We start from the raw sequence: 20832 nt of genomic DNA on the forward strand, positions 1-20832 counted from the left end.
AATTACTCTTCTGCCAGCGCTTGGTTTTTATGGTTTTTCTCAGAGTTGGAGCACCGTGCCCACACCGGTGTCGACCCTGCTGGGCTTTCCTGGGCACCCCGGGCTCCCCCGCCCGCCTTCCCCAGCCTGGCTGGGCCTGAGTTTGATGTCTTAAGCGAAAAAATTCAAAGAAATCGGCTAAAATCCATTCGAACTCCAGTCACCTAAATCAGCATTGCTGGGGTTTTGGTGCAGGGTCCCCCCAGTGCCTGATCCCAGCTGGCCACGGGGGTTTCTTTTCCTACAATCCCTGGGTTGATTATTCCTGCGACCTTGGAGGTGTTAATGATGGGAGCTCGTTGTTTAATTGCTGATGGATTCCAGGGGCTGCCGAGCCTGTCGTGGGTGCAGCCGGAGCAAGAGGGACAACGGGAGGTTTGGGAATTCCGCAGGCAGGTGTGGAACCCCTGGGATCCGGACCTGGCTCATCCCCGTTTTTCCATGGATGGAGCAGCTCGGGATGAGCCCCACATTTGGCTGCTCCTTCGGTGGGGAGAGCTGTCAGCAGCCCGGGCTATTTCTGTCCTCAATCGCGATCAATAAAGCAGGAGAGGATTTTTATTTTCCACTCCAAATACTTTCTCCATCCTGTTTCCTCCCAGTTCACACGGCGGGCTGGGGAGCGCTCCAGCGAGGAGGCCCACGGAGCCTTTTCCTCCTCCTCTTCACCCTCCTCCTCCTCCTCCTCACAACCCCCACTCCTGCTCCGTGCCACCCCAAAATTCCCTTGCAAATTCCCTTGCAAATTCCCTGCAATCCTTCAGCTGCGAGACGGGAGCGAGGCCTCGCGCACGTGCGTGCGCACACACTCACACGTAAAAGAAAAACACTCCCAGAGCCAAAAGGGGGGCGGAAAAAATGAAAGAAAATAAAATAAACCCCGGGTTTTTGGAAGGCAGAGCAGCTCATGTAATCCCAGGTTCTGGCGGGCTGGGGGACGGGGCCGAGGGGAGACGACTGCAGTCTATTAAACTTCCTTTGAGAACCTGCCAGACTGACAACAGCTGGAAGGAATTAACATTTCAGGTCCACCAGCTCCTCTCCTCGCTTTCACCCTTCCCCAAAACCCAGCTTGAGGCCAGAGGCCCGGCAGCATCATTTTTTCCCCACTCCCTGGTGCCTCACAACCTCTGGCTGGAGCCGATTCCTTTAATCCCAAACCTGCCAGAAGCGTGAGCATCCCCTGGATGAAAAAATTCCGGTGTGGGGCTGGGACCGAGCTGTGGTGACACGGTGGTGACACAGGTGGTGACACGGTGATGGCACAGGTGGCACCTCCCAGCCTCCTGCACCAGGACAGCGCTGCCAGGGGAGGGACAAACAGCCGGGAAGGGCAGGAAAGGGGCAGGGAATGTTGGCTCCTGTTTGGTGTCACCCATGCGCCCCATTCCCCGATTGTGGGGCTTGTCCCCCAAAAAACTGGGACAAATAGGGAAGGGAAGGGAAGGGAAGGGAAGGGAAGGGAAGGGAAGGGAAGGGAAGGGAAGGGAAGGGAAGGGAAGGAAGGGAAGGGAAGGGAAGGGAAGGGAAGGGAAGGGAAGGGAAGGGAAGGGAAGGGAAGGGAAGGGAAGGGAAGGGAAGGGAAGGAAGGGAAGGGAAGGAAGGGAAGGGAAGGAGGAAGGGAAGGGAAGGGAAGGGAAGGGAAGGGAAGGGAAGGGAAGGGAAGGGTTTGTTGGCTGCATTTGCTGTCACTTTGGGGAGAAAGTTTAGGACCTGTCCCCAACACGGGGGTGTTGCCCCTTGGCAGGATTTGGCAGAGAGGAGCAGGGTGGGACAGCTCTGGAGCGTGTCACCAGCAGAGATCCCCCAAAATTCCTGAGTTTTGAGGGAGAGAAATTCCCCAAAATTCCTGAGTTTCGAGGGGAGGGCGTGCAGGAGCTGTCTGGAATCTGGCAGATTCCAGAGGTTCTGTTGCCAAAAGGCACCGAGCCCGGAGGCTGCGACCCAAACCGGAGCAGAGATCCCCACGGTGGGCTTTGCTACCAAGTTGGAGGAGGAAAATTCGGGAATGCTCCTGTTAACTTTCTCCTGGTTCCTGGGAGAAGCCCAGGGAGCCGCTCACCCTCAGCTTGGAGAGGGATCTGCGATCCCAAGGGAAAATCGGGATGTGCAGAACAGCTGGATCCATGGAGAAATGAGCGTGTGGATATTCCCAAGCACAAAAATCCAGGGATCCCACTGGATTTGATGCCAAGGGGAGGTCGAAGCCCAGAGCTGGATGGACACGCGGATCCCGCCCTGCTCCGGTGGGCATTCCCATCATCCAGGAATACCCTGGAGCTCGGTGCCAGCTGGAGAATTGGAGGAATTTTCCAGAGGTCGGGAAAACAGGAGGGAGAAATGGGAATCTCAGGAATTGGTGGAGGGCTCGGAGCGTGGTCCGGCTGCCTGGGGAATTCCTGGATTGGGAATTCCAGGTCCTGGCCCAGTTCCACCCCCTGGGCTCCCAGTTCCGAGCCCCACTCCGGGTGCTGGGTCCTGCCTGGACCGGGAATCGCCACGGAGGAAATCCATCAACTCAATTTCTGTGTTCATTAAGGAACTTCTCATTTTATTAAGGAATTTCTTGTTTCATTAAATCATTTCTTGTTCTCCAAAGAAATTTATTATTTTACTATGCAGCTCCATGATTTGTTAAGGAATTTCTTGCTCATTTAAGGAATTTCTTGATTTGTTAAGAGATTTCTTGATCTATTAAGTGATTTCTTCTTTTATTGAGGATTTTTTTTTTTTTGATTCATTAAGGCATTTCTTATTTGATCAAGGAATTTCTTGATTTAGCAAGGAACTTCCCGATTCATGAAGGAATTTCGTGTCCTATTAGGACATTTATTATTTTATTAGTGAATCTCCTGTTCATTACGGAATTCCTTGATTCACGAAGGCATTTCGCAATTAAGGAATTTCTTGCTTTATTAAGGAACTCCTTGATTTCTTAAAGAATTCCTTGTCCTATTAAAGCCATTTATCCTTTCCTTTAAGGAATCTCCCGTTTATCAAGGAATTTCTCAACTCATGAAGGCATTCCTCACTTAATTACGGAACTTCTTGATGGGTTGACCATTTCTTGTGCCATTAAGCCATTTTCATACCTGGACACCGCCTTATTTTACCTTTTCCCAGCTTTTCCAGAGCCTTTTCCAGGCAGCCCCTCAGGAAGAGGAGCCTCCCAAACCCAAATAGTGATTTCCTGCCGCGGTTGTTTTCTTTCGGAAACCGGAGAGGGGCTGGGATTCGGGAATAATCCGGGAGCTGGCGGCGCCAGCATTGGAAAAGGAATTAAAGGGAATATTTTGGTGGGGAGGAGAATTCGGCGCTGAATTGAGCCCTCCGTGGGGTAGGGGGTGAAAAAAAGACATATTAAAAATTATATAGTCTATTAAAAAAATTAAAAATTATTAAAATGTTATATCAAAATATGATCTTGAAATCTAAATTTCAGCATTAAATAGATTTAATAGATTTTAGAATGGATTTCTATTCAATGCTTTATTAATTTATATTAATAATGCATTTAAGTATTTCTTAATAAAAATGTTAAAAAGTAAAATATGTTCCACAAAACATTATATTAAAATATATTCCCTGAAATGTATTATATCAAAGTACATAAAATAAATACTATATCAAAATAAAGAATTGCATAAAAATATATTACAAATTAAATGTGCATTTACATTTATATATAGATTGGCTCATATATATATTTTGAACAAATATAGATTTTTCTATGCTCACCCAGTGTTATTGTTTATATATATACATGATACATGTACATACATACATATTTTATATTTTTAATTATATCTTTTATGTCTATACATACAAATATATAAAATATTATATATTTTATATAATATTGATATAGATATTGATATTGGTATTGATATTGATACTGATATAGATATTGATATTGATATTGATATTTATTTCTAACAATGACCGCTGGTTGAACATAGAAAAATCGATATTTGCACATAAATATATGGTTGTACTCGATGATTTTAGAGCTCTTTTCCACGTTTAATAATTGTAAAGATTCTGGGATATTTTCCACAGATATTTATTTTCTGTACTCACCCCAGTGATATTTTCTGGTTTTGTTCTGGATATGAATTTATCCAGAGAGATTTGGGACACCCAGATATTTTGTACAAGTATATATTTCTCTGTAGTATTGCCCTGGTGGCACTATATAAAAATTAATTTTTAGTATATATAAATAAAAATATACATAGATTTATAGATTGATAGGTATAATTACAAATATACATTTATACATTTGCACATTTATAGGTAGGGTTGAACTAGATGATCGCAAAGGTTTCTTCCAGCCTTAATGATCTGATTAATTTAATCATTGCATGCCATTTTGCACAAATAGATTTTATTTTATCTTATATTTTATTTTATACTTTATTTTATACTTTATTTTATTTTATTTCATCTTATTTTCTTCTCATCCCAGTGCCACCATATCCATGATATATATCTCTATATCCATCATATATTACATATATTTTATACCTGTGATATCTATTATAGAGAATACATTTTATATGTGACCTCTATTATATATCTAATATGCCTAATATATTATATATATTATAAACTCTCTATATATCTCTAGATACACAATTCTCTATTATTATATATATTATTTACATCCACGTTGTTTGGGATGTTTGTATTTCTATTTCTATTATTTCTATGTCTATTTCTATTTCTATGTCTATTTCTATGTCTATTTCTATGTCTATTTCTATTTCTATGTCTATTTCTATGCCTATTTCTATGTCTATTTCTATGTCTATTTCTATTTCTATGTCTATTTCTATGCCTATTTCTATGTCTATTTCTATGTCTATTTCTATTTCTATGTCTATTTCTATGTCTATTTCTATGTCTATTTCTATGTCTATTTCTACATTTATATTTATATTTATATTTATATTTATATTTATATTTATATTTATATTTATATTTATATTTATATTTATATTTATATTTATATTTATATTTATATTTATATTTATATTATTTATCGACTCCCTATTTCCCCCCCCGGCCCTCCTCATTCCCTGTTTCCAGCGGCTCCCTCCCCTCTGCGATCCCTTTCCCCGTGGATGTGTGGGTTTCGCTCAGCTCCGGAGTGCTGAGGGAAATTCCCCTGGAATTCCCATGGCTGAACCTCCTGCCCCATCCCAGGCTGGCCAATCCCGGAGCTGCCATTTGGGATTTGCTGCAGGGATCCTGGCAGCTCCCACCCCATTCCCGGTGAAATCCAAGGAAAAGTTTTTCATTTCAAGCTCTTTAAAGAGCCTCATAAATCCCATAACCTCCCAATCCCATAAATCCGTCCCATAGCACACCCCACAAATTGTCCTTAGGGAATCCCTGTCCCTGCCGGGGATTTGGGATGTGTTTTTCCCACCTTGGCGCTCCCACTCGGGATGCGCCCCTGATTCGGGGTTTGCTGAGGATTTTGAGGGAATTCTCTGCAATTCCCGCTGCGCCGGGTGTGCAACCCCACAGATTTCCCCGTTCTGCTTTTCCCAACCACTTTTATCCCCCTTGGAGCTTCAAACCCTCCTGGCTTGTGCCCTGCTCCAGCCGGGAAGAGGAGCAGCTCCCAAAACCCACCCGGATTTTGGGAACAAGGACCAATTCCCCAAATCTCTCCCAAATCCCAAACCCGAGGTTTGGGTGAACCCGCGGATCTCAGCCCTGGGATTCCCAACAGCTTCACCCTTGGAGGTGCGAAGTCTTTGGGGCGCTCGCAGCGGGCTGATCCCAAATTCATTCCAGGCAGGATGCTGCCCTCTAGTGCTCCGGCAGGAGCGCTCGGACCGGGAACGGGGGGTCCCGGGAAAAATCAAAGGGAGGGAGGGGGAAAAAGGGAAAAAAAAACATAAAAGAGAGAGAGAGGGGGAAAAAATCAAGGGGAAAATCAAGGGAAAATCAAGAGGAAAATCGAGGAGGAAGTAAAGGGAAAATCGAGGGAAAATCAAGGAGGGAGTAAAGGGAAAATCAAGAGGAAACTCGAGGGAAAATCAAGGAGGGAGTAAAGGGAAAATCAAGGACAATCCAGGGAAAAATCAAGGGAAAAATCAAGGAAAAATCAAGGGGGAATTCAAGGGAAAAATCAAGGGAGAAATCATGGGGAAAACAAGGGGAAAATGAAGGTGAAATCAAGGGAAGATCAAGGGAAAATCAAGGGAAAATCAAGGGAAAAATCAAGGGAAAATCCAGGGGAAATTAAGGGAAAATCAAGGGAAAAATCAAGGGGAAATCAAGGGGGAATTCAAGGAAAAATCTAAGGGAGATCAAGGGAAAATCCAGGGGAAATTAAGGGAAAAATCAAGGGAGAAATCATGGGGAAAATCAAGGGAAAATCAAGGGAAAATCAAGGGAAAATCAAGGGAAAGAATCAAGGAAAATGAACGAGAGTCAGGTTTTCATTCCAGAAAGTTGCTGCACCTCCTCTGGAGCCGGCCCTGGCACCAACAAAAGTTTCACCCAGCTTGATTTAAAGCAGATTTTAGCTTAAAAGAGCCCCAAATAAATGATTTAAAGAGAGTTTATAGAGGCTGAAACAGCGAGACCCCCAAACTGAGGTTTGAGCCTGGCAGCTCGAAAACCATTGAAAAGTTATTTTTAAGTGCTTCGTTTTTAATTAAATAAGTTAAAATATAATTGTCTGGACACTCAGTGCCAGCTGGGGAGGGTGGAGGACACGGGGAGCTGAGCTTGCGGTGCCCACATTGTCCAGGTGGGCAGGGGACAGAAAAACTCCAGAAAAACCCTCCAAAAACTCCCCAAAATTCCAAATCCGCGGCAGGAAAAGAATCCCTGCACTCGGTTTTTGGCTGATTCCTCCTGCTTTTACCCCAGATGAGATTGTGGGGGTGGCAGGTTCACAGAGCTGAGCCAGCATCTCAAATATTCCAGAAATCCTGAGGGGTTTTGTTTTTTTTTTTAGGGAAAGAATAAATGAAAGTTGGCCGTTAATTGGTACCAGCCTCGAGAGCTCCCTGCAGTGGAATGTGGAGGAATGAATAAAAGTAGCGAGAAATGAGGGGGGAATAAAATACGAAATAAAATAAAATAAAATAAAATAAAATAAAATAAAATAAAATAGTAATAAAATCTATCAGGTTCTTCTTTTGCACGATACCCGAGTATAAAAGGGAAAAAAAAAAAAAAAAATTAAGTCCCTTTGTCCCCTCCCTTGCCCTCTACAGACGCAAAAAAATCTAATTAAAATTTAGCAGAAGAGAGGATGGGGAGGGGGGAAAAAAATGACACTGAGGTTTTTAGCTTTAAAAAAAAAAAAAAATAAAAGCCAGAAGATCCTTAACAAAGGCCATAATATTACCAGGGCTGATTCGTCAGCTGCTACCTGATAATCTCGAGTTGAGCGAGCTTTATTAACGTTGGAAGCCTCGGCTCTTTGTTAATTACGGGCTTTGCTAATGATTTGGAATATTGGCCGGTTCTGGGGGATGTTGATGAATAGAGACCTCGCCAAGATTTATTCCTAATTATCTCATTTGTCTCCCTCCATTACTTTTTATGGCTGAAATTTATGGAGCTATTACCGGGGACCTCGCCGCCGCTCCGAGATGATTTGGGAGAAGAGAGATGTTTAATAATAATAACAATAATAATAATAATAAAAAAAGCTGGATTAATAGGAGAGCGATTACGGAGAGGCAGGAGGTGGGGGCTGCTCCTGGGGCCACCCCAGGGGTGAGCCCTGGGAGGGAGAAATGTCCTTGCTCAGCAGCCAAGGGGGGTCTGGGATGCTGGAAAAGTTGGGAATTTCCTCCTGGCACCTGTAAGAGTTGGGGAACTCCTTCAGGAGGAGAAATCCAGCGGGGTTTTCTCAGTGGTTTTCCTTATCCTGGTCTCCTTCCTCCTCCTCTCCAAATGATGCTCTTGAGCCTCTGGGGTGCTCTGGCCCCGGATTCACCCCAAAGCTGAAGTTTGTGAACCCAAAAGCACCCTCCTTTAAGCCCGGTGCTGCCATTTCCATGTTCATCCCAATTAAATAATCCAATTAAATAATCTGACACCTCTGGATGTGCATCACGGAATTTCCTGTGTCCCCACCAGAGGCTCTGGTGGCTGTGGCAGTGACAAATCCCATCCACCACCTCCAGCCCCAAAATCCAAGGATTTTCCCAGCAAACCAACCCTTTTCTCCCACCCCGTCCTGGGGCTGAGCCTCCCACCCTTTAATTACCCTGCAAAAAGCAATTATTATTATTATTATTATTATTCTTTTTCCTCTCAGCTGTGCTGGGGACTCTTTCTCTCCCAGATTCTCCCAGTAAACATTTTGCCACTCCTATCGAATTTGCTGCACAAAGGAGAGCCGGGGCTGCAGCTTATTCCCGTGGAGTTTTATTCCCGTATCTTCCAGCGTGTAAACCCACTCTCATCCCGATAAAAGACCTCACACAAAAGATCAAAGGCAGCCAGACTCTCATGGACAGGAGGGGTTTGCTTCTTTTTATTTTAATTTTTTTTAATTTATTTTTTTTTCCTTTATTTTTTTTAAATTCTATATTTGCGGATCCAGAAGGAGAAGCTGCACTCCAGCTCAGGAATGCAGATTAAAATAATTACCCGCAGCTGGTTTCATTAGCCGAGAGCGGGGAAATAAAAATAAAAATGAGCATCGGGGATTTGGGGGACCCCAAACTGTAGAGTTGCTCATGGGGGGAACAGGGACAGGAGTGTTCCAACACATCCCAGGGGTGGGACAAGCACAGGTGACAAGAGAATTCCAAGGAGGATGAGGGAGCTCTTTCTTCCTCCAGGTCACTGATGGATATTCCTGGTTGGAAACACCGCAGGGATTGGGGTTGGGGTTGGGATTGCTGGTGGATGGGGCAGGGATGGACCTGGGGGTGTCCAACCTTGCAGAATCCCGGGAATCTCCACTGAAATCCAGTGTCCCAACACGCTGAGGACACGACAAACTGGGACCGGGCTCAGATTCCCCATTTTCCCCTCCTGCCCGTGGTGATGCCAACGGCACTGGCTGAGGATCAGGACTGGGATCAGGATCAGGATGAGGATCAGGACTGGGATCAGGATCAGGATGAGGATCAGGATTGGAATTGGGGTGAGGATCAGGATCAGGATGAGGACGAGAATTGGGATGAGGATGAAGATCAGGATCAGGACATGGTTAAGGATCAGGATCTGGATCAGGACCAGGACGAGGATGAAGATCACGATCAGGACAAAGATTGGGATCAGGATGAGGATCAGGACAAGGATGAAGATCACGATCAGGATCAGGACCAGCCTGGGAGTGAAGCACCCCCTTCCCACCCAAGCTGCAGCCCCATCAACACAGATGGCAAAATCTAAATGTTATGATAAGGTATTTCTCCCAAATTTCCATCTTAATAGAATTACGAGCCTGTAATTACCCTACAAGCCTGAAAACCTGCCGGAATCCCAATTAGGAATCTGAGGACATAATTGGCCCCTAATTAGAAAGATTTGTCAAATGAGCACAATTTTCTCACCTCTTCTTTTTTTTTCTTTTTTTTTTTTTTTTTTTTCCACCCCCCTCTTCCTTTCCTCCTCTTTTCCCCCTGGTGAAAATACAGAAATTCTCTTTCCCCATAAACACGGGGCTGCAATCCCAGCTGCACATCCTGTTCCTCCAGGCTCTTGGGAAACACAGGCTCTGCAGCAGGTGTTGGGCAACTTTTATTTTTTTCAATTCCCTGGAAAACCGCACAATTGAAAAAATGATAAAAGAAGAAACGGAGAGGGAGAGACCTGGAAAACTCCAGGCCTGTTCCTCTGTGAGGATGGGCACCGTGGGCTGGTTGGGGTGGGGAGGGAGATGCTGGAGCAGATTTTGGGGATGGGAGAAAGGTGGATGAAGAGAGCATCACCCCTTGGGTGCCATTCCCAGTGGGTTTGGGGCAGCAGGGCCTGGGATGGAGCACCCCCGGTCCCTCATGGCAGTGGCACAGCTGGATCTGGGTAACTCCTTTCCCAAAATCCAAGTTTTGGGGTGAAACACGGTGTGGGGCACCGCTAGCACAGAGCCACGCTGATCCACAACCCTGGAATGCTGCGGTGCCCATGGAGGGGTGAAATCCACCCCGGGAGCTGAGCCAGGATGCCCAGACAGGGAAGAGCACCCACTCACCCAGAGTCCCCATTTCGGGTGGGATTGACCCTCACCCCTGCAAAGAAGTGGCCAAACGAAAGCCTGAGGGGGTTTTGGGCTCATCCTGCAGGAGCTGGAATGGGGACGACTCCAGAGGAGGATTTTGCATCACCAACGACCCCAAGGAGCGCTCCCATCACCCTCACAGGTGTGCCTGCACCCCAGCCCATCCCAAATCCCACCTGGAGCCCCACAGCATCCCCGTGCCACGTGCTGGCAGCACAACTCCTCCTCCTCCTCCCACCAGAGCCACTTTAGTTAAAAGCGACAACAGGAGGGGAGGGATGGGGGGGCATAGGGGGAAGCCTGGTTTTCCTAATTAACAATTAGCACAGAGTGTGCCGCTAATTATGTGGTTCCATGTAATTAAGAAGCTAATTAGTGCGGTGTCAATTAAGATTTAATTAGTACCCTTGTCAAAAATACTTGAAAGCGCCGTTTATACGCGAGCACTTCAATATTTCAACGGTCACGATCCCGGCGGCGCGGGGAGCGCCCGCTCCCGAGCCTGGGAACACCAATCCCGACTTTATTGATGTTGTCCTCTAAACCCCGCCGCGTGCGTCCCTGTCACACACCTGGACTGGCTCTGCGGGCAGCTGGGGACGTGGCAGAGCTCGGCTTCCCGCCGGGATGGGCGTGTTGGGATGTGCCAGGCGGGCGTGGAGCATCCCTCACCTGCGGAAGCAGCACCTGCAGGGTCCCGGTGCTTGGGACACGGGGCTGCCTGCGATTTCTCCACCTCTCTCAGCAGCTCTGGACAAGCCAAGGCCATCCCAGGGAGATCCCTCAATTCCCAAAGCCAAGATCCGACACCCTCGACGAGGGGAGTTCGTGCATCCAAACTTAAAATCGTTCCTGTTGCTTCCAAAGGCGACAACAGCAAATCTGCGTTGTTCCAGCCTGGAAAAGAGCGGAGCAGCTGGATCACACCACGTGTCCCCAGAGGGACACCCCAGGGGTGGCTCCAAGGGGCTCCCGAAGCTGCTGCTGCTCCTCCAAGCTCCAGGCACGAAGGTGGGACAAGGAAAGTTCCCAAAAAATCCTTGGGAAGCACAGGCAGAGCAAGGAGGAGGCGAGAAGGAAATAACAACCCCACAGCAGTGCAGGGAAAAGCCTCCCCTGGCCTCTGCCCGTGCTCCTCGGGATCCCCCAGGAATTCCTCACGTCGGGAACGGCGTGGGCTGAGGCTGGAGGAGGAAACGATGAAATATGCGGAGGGCTCCAGAGGCTCCAAGAGGAGCATAAACCAAAACCCACCTCCACAAACGCGCCAAGGGAACCTCGGCAGTTTGTAAATCATCCCCTGCGAGCCCGGAGACGACGGAGCGGAGCCAGAGGTCGGGATTTTTCAACGGGAAGGCGCGGGGCTGTTTGCAGGGAGTGGTTTGGATGTGCCGTGGGGTGGGAGAAAGCTTCCCGAGCTCCACGTTCCCTGGGAGTTGTTCCATGGCGGCTCCAGGAGCTGCTGTTGGGTTCTCCTCCAGAAAAGCCGCAGGAAATGATCCATGTGGAAATCCAGGAACACACTCCTGCAAAGCCTGAGTCGGAAAATCAGCTTGTTCAGGGAGCTCTTCGCCACATATTTCGGGTATAAATTCATGTTATTCAGGTTTTTGGCTTGGTTTGGGACCAGGTTGTTGCCCCAAGCAATCCCAGAGAATATCCAAGAGCTGGAGCCCTCTCCCCATGCACATCCAAAATCCTCTGCATCCCACAAACACCTTCGGCACTTTCACCAACCATCCCACCCCTTCCCGAACAAAAATTCACAGGAAATTAACAACTCAAGCATGGACTGGGAGGTTTCTGGCCTCAGGGAAGTTTGGGAAGCTCCATCCCCCAGGGATGCCCCAATCCCCAGGGATGCCCCAATCCCCAAGGATGCTCCATTGGGGTCCCTGGCCTGGCAGAGAGCTGTTTCCTAGGATAAGGACAAGGGGACAATTTCCCATCCCAGCAGGAGGAGCTGCTCAGGAGCTGCCCTTTTTTTGGGATCATTTTGCAGCCAAGCTCTGTTTGTGTACGTCTGGGACTCGGTGCCACATCCGGAGCGAGGTCCTGCTCACACACTGGTTTTCTGAAGGTTTTTTATCTGCCCGAGGACCACAGACCACATTCCATGGGCCACCTCATTCCCAAACCTCCTCGAGGCCCGAAATTCCCAGCACATGCTTGACTTGATCATTTCTTGTCAATTCTTGCTCAGGATGGGGTGCTGAGCGGCAGAGGGGCACGTGTGGGGTCATCACCCGGCTTCAAAGGGAGAAAGGAGATGAGGGATGGAGCAGCTCAGCCTCCAACAGGCACAAACCTCGGCTGGAGCCAAACCCGGCCAAGCCACAGCTCTGGGGATGCACAGGAAGGGATGAAGGGTCTGGGGAGCACAGAGGATGCCCAGGAGAGGCTGGGATTTTTTTTCTCCCTTTTCCCTTCTCTCTCTCCTGTCTTGCACGGAGCAGCTCATCCTCAGCTGTCACCCGTCCTCCTGGAGCCAAACCTGGCCAAGCCACCACTCTGGAGTCACACAGGAAGGGACCAGGAGCCCAGAAAGCACAGAGGACATCCAGAAGGGGCTGGGATTTTTGTCCCTATTTTCTCTTTTTTCCCCCCGTGCCTGGCATGGAGCAGCTCATCCTAAACAGCCACAACCATCACACCTGGAGCCAAACATGGAAAGCCACCGCTCTGGAGTTGCACAAGAGGGGATGAGGCATCTGGGGAGCACAGAGGATGCCCAGGAGGGGCTGGGATTTTTGATTCCCTTTCCCTTTTTCTCCCCTGCCTGGCATGGAGCAGCTCATCCTCAACCACCACTCATCCTCCTGGAGCCAAACCTGGAAAGCCACCGCTCTGGAGTCGCTCAGGAAGGGATGAGAAACCCGGAGAGTACAGAGGACATCCAGGAGGGGCTGGGATTTTTTATTCCCTTTCCCTTTTTCTCCACTGCCTTGGATGGATCAGCTCATCCTAAACCACCACCGTCCTCCTAGAGCCAAGCCTGGAAAAGCACCGCTCTGGAGTCGCTCAGGAAGGGATGAGGAGCCCGGGGAGCACAGAGGACGCCCAGGAGGGGCTGGGATTTTTTTTTTTTTCCTCCCCGTTTTCCTTTTTTTTCCCTCCCCCCTGCCTTGGCCGCGGCTGAGCCGCTGCTCTCCCACAACGGCTGCCAAAATACAGCGAGACAGGGTATAATTACAGACACTTACTGCGGCCATTACACCACCAGCACGGGCTGCGCAAAGTGACACACGACCCGTCAACTCCTTATTCACGCCATTAAGGGGGCTCATTAGCATCTTCGCTCAGAAGCAAAATTACCCTCACCGCTCATTTCAAGATGTCATAAATTTTAATTTAGGACCCAAAGATAGCACAATGGGAGCGGAGCTGGCTCTCTCCCGGCAGCCGCTGCCTGGCTGAGGGAGGTGGTGGAGGTGGTGGGAGGGAGGCGGCGGGGCTGGAAGGGGGAGGAAGGAGGAATGAAAGGGTTGGTTTGATGAAAGATGGTGGGGTTTTGAGGGGAGATGGGGAAGGAGGGAAGAGGAGGTGAGCCCGAAGGCTTGGGAAGTTCTCTGTCCTGCTGGAAGCAGAGGAAGAGGAGGAGGAGGGATGAGCGCCGAGGGATGAACTTTTCCCGGGAGGAGCGGCAGAACAGAGGCACTGCCGAGTTTTGAGGCACCAGCACGGCAGCACAGCCTGACCCTTCCAGCTGCCCTTCCTCAGGAGCCTGCTCCATCCCGGGAAGGGCCCAAGGCCACGCTGGGGTGGTGGAATGTGTCCCTGCCCGTGGCAGGGGGTGGGACGGGACGAGATCCCTTCAAAGCCAAAAAACCCGATGATTCCACCACCCGGCAGGTCAAAAATCCAATGATTCCACCCCCCAGGGCTGGGCACTGGCTGGATTTTTTGGGAAAAGGTGGATCCCAGAGGGACAGGAGCACGGGGCTGTGATGAGGATGGTGATGCTGCAGCAGCAGAGAGCAAATCCCTGCAGGAAGAGGCTCTTTGTGCCCCGGACACGTTTTGGTTTAGGAGGCTCAAACCATCCCTGGCGATCCCAATCCCGTCACGCTGCTCTGGATGTTCCCACTCCTGGGCGACAGCAGCACTGGGGCACCCCCAAACCATCCCGCTCTGGATCCTTCCCCCGTGCTGGACTGGGATCCCTGCAGCCCGGAGCTCAGCAGAAGGGTGGGAACGTGCTGTGATTCTCACCGAAAAAAAAAAAAAAAAAAAAAAATATAAAAAGAGTTGCTTTTATTTTAGTGTAAAAGTAGCTCCTGGAAGGGCAGAGCAGCTTTCTGCAAAAGCCTTTTCCAGCCCATCCCTCCTCCAGCCGAGCCCTGAGAACATCCCTGGTGAGTTTTTGGGGGTCCCAGCCCATCCCAGCACACCCCAGCCCGTGGGTGCTGCGTTAAACCCCCCCAAGAAAGGCGAGAGGAGACCCCCTCCCCATCTCCCCATTCCCTGCCAACTGCTGGCAGCAGAGGCAATTACAAACCCCTTAAACTTTACCAGCTCCCAGGCTCGTGATTAATGAGTTCAAATGTCCACATCTCTGAAAAACAGGGCGGGGGGGAAAGAAAGAGAAGCAAAGCAGCTCCAATTACAGGCAGCCGAGGGACTCTGGCCCACTCCCGCGCCATAAGAACATATATCCAGAAAGGTTATGTTAATTTTTAATGTACAAGGCCGTAATTAATTTCTGGGGCCGGCCGGATTAGCAGAGAGTGTAAATTCCAGCCTCGGCTTGGGCTGCAGATAAACCAACACCGCTCAGGGCTGGAGCCTCAGCGCTCCCCAGGCTGGAGCAGAGCCAAGGCCGAGGCTTTTGGTGGCTCCTGGGGACTCTGTGTCCTCCCAGCTGGCCACAAGCCCCTCTGCCAGCCCTGGGCACGGTGCCCGTGGCACCAGGGATGGAGCTGCCGTAGAGGTCGGTGCCACGTCCAGCCTTGGAGATGCTTTGGAAAGGCGAAAACTCAGGATAATCCCTCCAGAAGGAGGCTGGAAGGGAAGGGTCTGCACCTGGCAGGCAGGGATCATGTGGCCTGGAAATACAGTGAGTTTTTAAAGGGAAGAAAAGGCTCCATTATTCTCCCATTAGAGTCTCCCCCTCTCTCCCTTCCCTCTGTCAGTCTCTCCTTCGCTCGCTGACTTCCCCCAGCCTCTCCGAAGACAGATCGTTCCCTTAATCATTCTGGAAAAGAACCCCAAGCTGATATAATATTATAATTAATTAATTCACTAAAAAGGTATTAAATTTCTTTTCCCCCCTGTGGATATTATCTGAATTCATTGACCTTTAGAAAAATCACCCTCTAATTGTAACCAGGTTCAAGTGCATTTCCAGCCTGTCCCTTTTACATTAATAATATCTTCCAGGACTCCACTGTGCTGCTTAAATATTGTATAAATTTCACTGCCCCCTCAAAAAAGGAGAGAGAGGGAGGCATGAAATGAAAACTCCGAGCTGATTAAACCAGCTCCAGAGCGTTGGGGGAAAGAGGGGAAAAGAACTCCACGGTGGCTTGGGAGATGGACAAACGCACAGCAGGGCCCTGAAGGGGCTGGGGGTGAGGAATTCCTCATTCCCAGCTGGGAGGAAAATCCCAGGATGGGGATTCAGGCTCCCAGGCAGTGGGAGAAGATTTCCAGGATATGGGGTGCAGCCTGAAGGGACTCTGGGTGAGGAATCTCACATTCCCAAGGTTGTTCAGCTGGGAGGAAAATCCTAGGATTGGGATGCAGGGTGGATCCCAGGCAGAGGGAGGAGATTTCCAGGCTTTGGGGTGCAGCCTGAAGTGGTTCTGGGTGAGGAATCCCACAATTCCAGCTGGGAGGAAAATCCCAGGATGGGGATTCAGGCTCCCAAGGCAGAGGGAGGAGATTTCCAGGATTTGGGGTGCAGCCTGAAGGGACTCTGGGTGAGGAATCCCACATTCCCAAGGTTGTCCAGCTGGGAGGAAAATCCCAGGGTGGGATGCAGGGTGGATCCCAGGCAGAGGGAGCAGAGTGCCAGGATTTGGGGTGCAGCCTGCCAGGAGAAGGGGTCTCGGCGTGTCCATAAAAACCTCTTTGGGGTGTCCCTGTGGCACGGGCAAGTGACAGAGAAGTGAATTCCCCACAGGATTTGCCAACACCGGGACAATGGAGGCGCTGCTCTCCTCAGCCTGGCTCTCCTTGGGGTCCCAGCACCCCCTGCCCCGCTGTGCCCCGGGCTCCTGCTGCTGCTCCAGCCGTGCCAGGTGCCCGCTGTCCCCTCTCCTGGTGCCAGGGACGGAGCTCTGAGCTCAAACGCCCAGCCAGGAACCGCTCCAGCATCCAGGGCTGTAAATCCAGCGGCAGGCACGGAAAATCCAGCCGGGCTGGGAGTCTGTGGGGCCAGAGCTGCCCTGGCAGAGATCCCAGCCCTGCCAGGCCTGGGGGAGCGGGGCCGTTTGGCTCCGCAGGTGACTTGGGGGTGCGAATTCCTGCAGAACCGAGCCTCTCCCGGCACCTCAGAACGGTCCCAGCTGGGTCTGACAAAGGCAGAGCAGCCACCAGCCGGGTTTTGCTCGTGGGGGAGTTTGCATCCCACAGGGAAGGGGCTGCACCCAGGAAAGGGCCAGGTCACTTCCCTGTGTCACCCTCGGCGTCCTCACCCGGGCGCTGAGGAAACTGAGGCAGGAACCTTCCAGCTGTGCCTCAATCCCCTCTCCCAGGGCTTTTTCCCAGCACATCCATCGCCCTCTTCCCTGCTCCACCACCCTTCACTCCCCAGTTCTTTGGTTTACAGCACACTTCCAGAAATCCTCCCAGCTGTTAAACCAGGAGCCAGGGCTCCCCAAAACATCCCAACCCCACAGCCTCAAAAAGCTGATGGAAAAGCACCAGGCCAAACACAGCCAGGGAGAAACCCTTCCCAGCCAGAGACTCACCCAGGGACCCAGCGAGCCCCTTCCCTCTGGAATGAATCTCTGGACAGGCATCAGAGGTTTTCCAGCCTCTCCCTCTTTATTGCGGAGATTTCCTCGCAAGGAGCCGCTCTGGTTTCTGGGAGCCAAGGCAGGCGTGTGGCTGTTCCCCCGCCTGAAAAAGCCATCCCTTCCTCCTGAGCTCATCCCAACCGTTGCCACAACAACCTCAGGGCCGAGGGTTTGGGCTTCAGGTGGGGAAGGAGCAGCAGGAGCAGCCGAGGAGCTCGAATCGCAGGAAAGGGCTCAGAGGGAGCCAGAAAGGAAATGAAGGGAGAAACGGGGGGAGAGGGAAAACTCAGCCAGGGCCCAGCACTGAGGCAGGGAACGGCTCCAGATCTCAGGGCTGGGCTGGCCCGTGCTGGGAATGCCTCAGGGATGGGCTCAGAGAGTCCAGGATTTGGGGTGAAACCCCTTGAATTTCCCTTTCCTTCTCTTCTGCTCGGACATCCTGCTTGGGCACACATCCCCAGAGGTGCTGAGGGGTGGCTTGGCTCGAGCTCGTTCCTTCCTCCTTCAGGATCAAGCCCATCCTCTCTTATATTAAAGATATTAAAGATTTTTTTTTTTTATTCCCCTCCTCAAGAAAAGTGTCTGCAGAAAATTCCCTGAGATTTGAGAAACAACTGGAAACGAGGATTTGTGAGAAGAAACGACTTGCCACAAGCACTTGTGAGCGGGTTGGAGACACATCCAAACTGGGAAATCCCAGCTCTCTTTCCATGGATTTCTGTTTTCAGACAAGTCCAGAAAGAGCTGAACGCAGATATTCAACCTGTCACAGGGAGCAGCACCGGGGATGTGGCTGCATCCTGGAGCATCGTATCCCTGCTCCTGCCCTGGGAGGGGCTCGGGCAAATTCCCAGCAAATTCCAGCCCCAGCTGCCAGGGAGAGCTGGGGTTGGCATGGTGCAGTCCCCACACGGAATCCTGGAATGGTTTGGGTCGGAGGGACATTGACGCTCTCCCAGTGTCACCCCTGCCCTGGGCAGGGACACCTCCCACCATCCCGGGGTGCTCCAGCCTGGCCTGGGACGCTCCCAGGGATCCAGGGGCAGCCACAGATGCTCTGGGCAATCCTTTGCAGGGCCTTCCCTCCCTCCCAGGGAATTCTTTCCCAATATCCCGTCCACCCCTGCCCTCTGGCAGCGGGAGCCATTCCCTGCGTCCTGAGCTTCCATCCCACTCCCTCTCCAGCTCCCCTGGAGCCCCTTCAGGCTCGGAGCTCTCCCTGGAGCCTTCTCCTCTCCAGGTGAGCACCCCCAGCTCTCCCAGCCCGGCTCCAGCCCTCGGCTCATCCTGGTGCCTCCTCTGGATCTGCTCCAGCAGCTCCAGCTCCCGCCGCCGCCGCACCCAGCGCTGGAGGCAGCTCCGCAGGTGGGGTCTCACCCGAGCGGGGCCGTGCATCGACGGATTTGGGGGTGCTGAGAGCCCCAATCACCGTGTCCAGCACCCGGAGCACCCCAGAGCCCAGGGGAACACCCCCTTTTCCCGTTCCCCAGCGCCGGGAGCCGGCGGGGCTCGGGCCGAGCATCCCGAGCATCCCGAGCATCCGCGGCTCCTCCGCAACCTTCGGGCTCTCTCTTGTGGCTGCTCAGCCCCGCTGCAGCCTCGCCGCCGCCGTCCCGACCCTCCCGGCGCCCTGTCCCCAGCCCCGGGGTCCCCTCCAGCCGCTCCCGGGGTCTCCATCCTTCCTCCTTCCCATGGGAACGAAATCTCCCGAAACCGGGAGAAGCGCCGCGGGCGGCGTGGGGCGGGCGGTGGGACAGCGGCCGCGACCCGGGGCTGTCCCCATCCCGCGGCTCTGTCCGTCCGTCCCAGCCCATCCCAGCCCATCCCAGCCCATCCCAGCCCATCCCAGCTCATCCCAGTCCATCCCAGTCCATCCCAGTCCGTCCCAGTCCGTCCCAGTCCGTCCCAGTCCGTCCCAGTCCGTCCCAGAGCCCGGCACCAGCTCTCCCTCCCTTTTCTCCCCCACTCGCAGCCTTGCCACCGATTTTTCCGTGGGTGGCTCTCACAGACTGTAATTAAGAGCCTCCTCTCCCGTCTCCACGGCCGCTGTGGAAGCCGAGGAAAGCCCCTTTCGTCCTCTCTCTCTCTCTCCCCTTTATAATTTTATTTTCCCCCGCTCCCAGACCCTCCTCTCCTCCCCGCAGCGCACGAAGGGATGACAGCGCTCCGAGCCAGGCTCTTTTGCATTTCTGAGTTGGTTCTGTTAATTGGAAGGAGGGTTAAGAATCTGCAAGGTCGTTTCAATCTCCATCTGACCTTCAGAGTAATCCTCTATGCCAACACCAGAGCATGTCATTAAAATGAGGCCCCTCTTCCATATCCCGGCATCCCTTTATTCTCTCCTTGTGCACATTAATTGCTCATAAGTTGATTTGATCTCCCCATTCTGCGAGAAGTAAATTGCCCTCTTATTTCGCCATTTTCATCCTGTTTTCTTAATTAGGCCCTTAAAAATCTCCAGGGCCTCAGCCGGGCCGCAGGCCTCGTCCTGGGAATAAATTTTGATCTGGGCCTGATAAAGAGTGAGCAAAGCCCGAGCTGGAACAATGTCATCGGCTCCCTCCCTCCCCGCGTGCTATTCTCCTGACATGAAAAGGCTATCAGTTTTTCTCTGTGTTAATATAGGAAATAATTCACACTTCAGGCGTTGTTCTCTATTTAGCGTTCACACTCCCCTGATAAATCAAATCAGGGATTTCTTTTTTTTTTTTTTTTTTTTTTTTTTTTTTTTTTAATTTCTTTTTTTTTTTTTTTCTCTCTCTCTCTCTCAAGTGTCTGGAACCGCTCGCTCCTTCTCCCCCCTCTGCCACCACCTTCAGCCTCTCCTCGCTCTTTTTTCCCCTCCTTCTCCTTTTAATAAAGTTTCCCAGATAAGCCCCTGTGATTTTCCAGCCTGGGAAGTCTAATTTAAGGTGGATTTTCTTGCTTTTTTTCCCCCTCCTGTGTGTGTTTAACACCAGCACCGAGGGGAGTGGGAAGCTGGCACGTGGCTGAGAGGCTGCAGACGTAGCTTGGGATAAGTTTTGCCGGGCACAGGCCCAGCAGGACACTTTAAAAGTAGATTTTTTTTCTCCCCCTTGCACTGGGCAGGAGAGTCCCTAAAACCTGCCTGGACCAGAAGGGTTTTGCAGAACCCTGAGGTGATGCTGATCCAGGACAAAGAAGAAGCTGCCACGCTCCGGGATGTTGTAAATAAATATATTTTTAATGATTCTTCTTCCATTCCAGTTCATTCTTTTATACATTTATTTATAAAACAGTAGTAAAATTTTTAAATCAGAGCACAGTGCATTAAAAAAAAAAAAAAAAAGAAAAAAAAACAAAACTCCCAAAAAGATTAAAAAAAAAAAAAAAAAAAAAAGAAAGTAATTATAATCCACAACTGTTTACTCACAGCCAGGGGAGACACCTCGCGCTGAGCAGTGGCCAGGCCTTGCCCAAGGGCATCCTAAAGCCACGATAATCCGAATTTCCTGTGGGGTTTTGTGCTCCTGCCCCCACCCAGCCCCTCTGGAGGGCACAGAGCCGGGGCTCTCCCACGCCCACGGGTCCCCAGCACGGCCAGGGGTGACCCTGCTGGGGACAATTCTCTTTCCAGGCACTGATGGCAGCACACAA

This window comes from Hirundo rustica, chromosome 24 (genome assembly GCF_015227805.2).
Source record: "Hirundo rustica isolate bHirRus1 chromosome 24, bHirRus1.pri.v3, whole genome shotgun sequence".
NCBI lineage: Eukaryota > Metazoa > Chordata > Aves > Passeriformes > Hirundinidae > Hirundo > Hirundo rustica.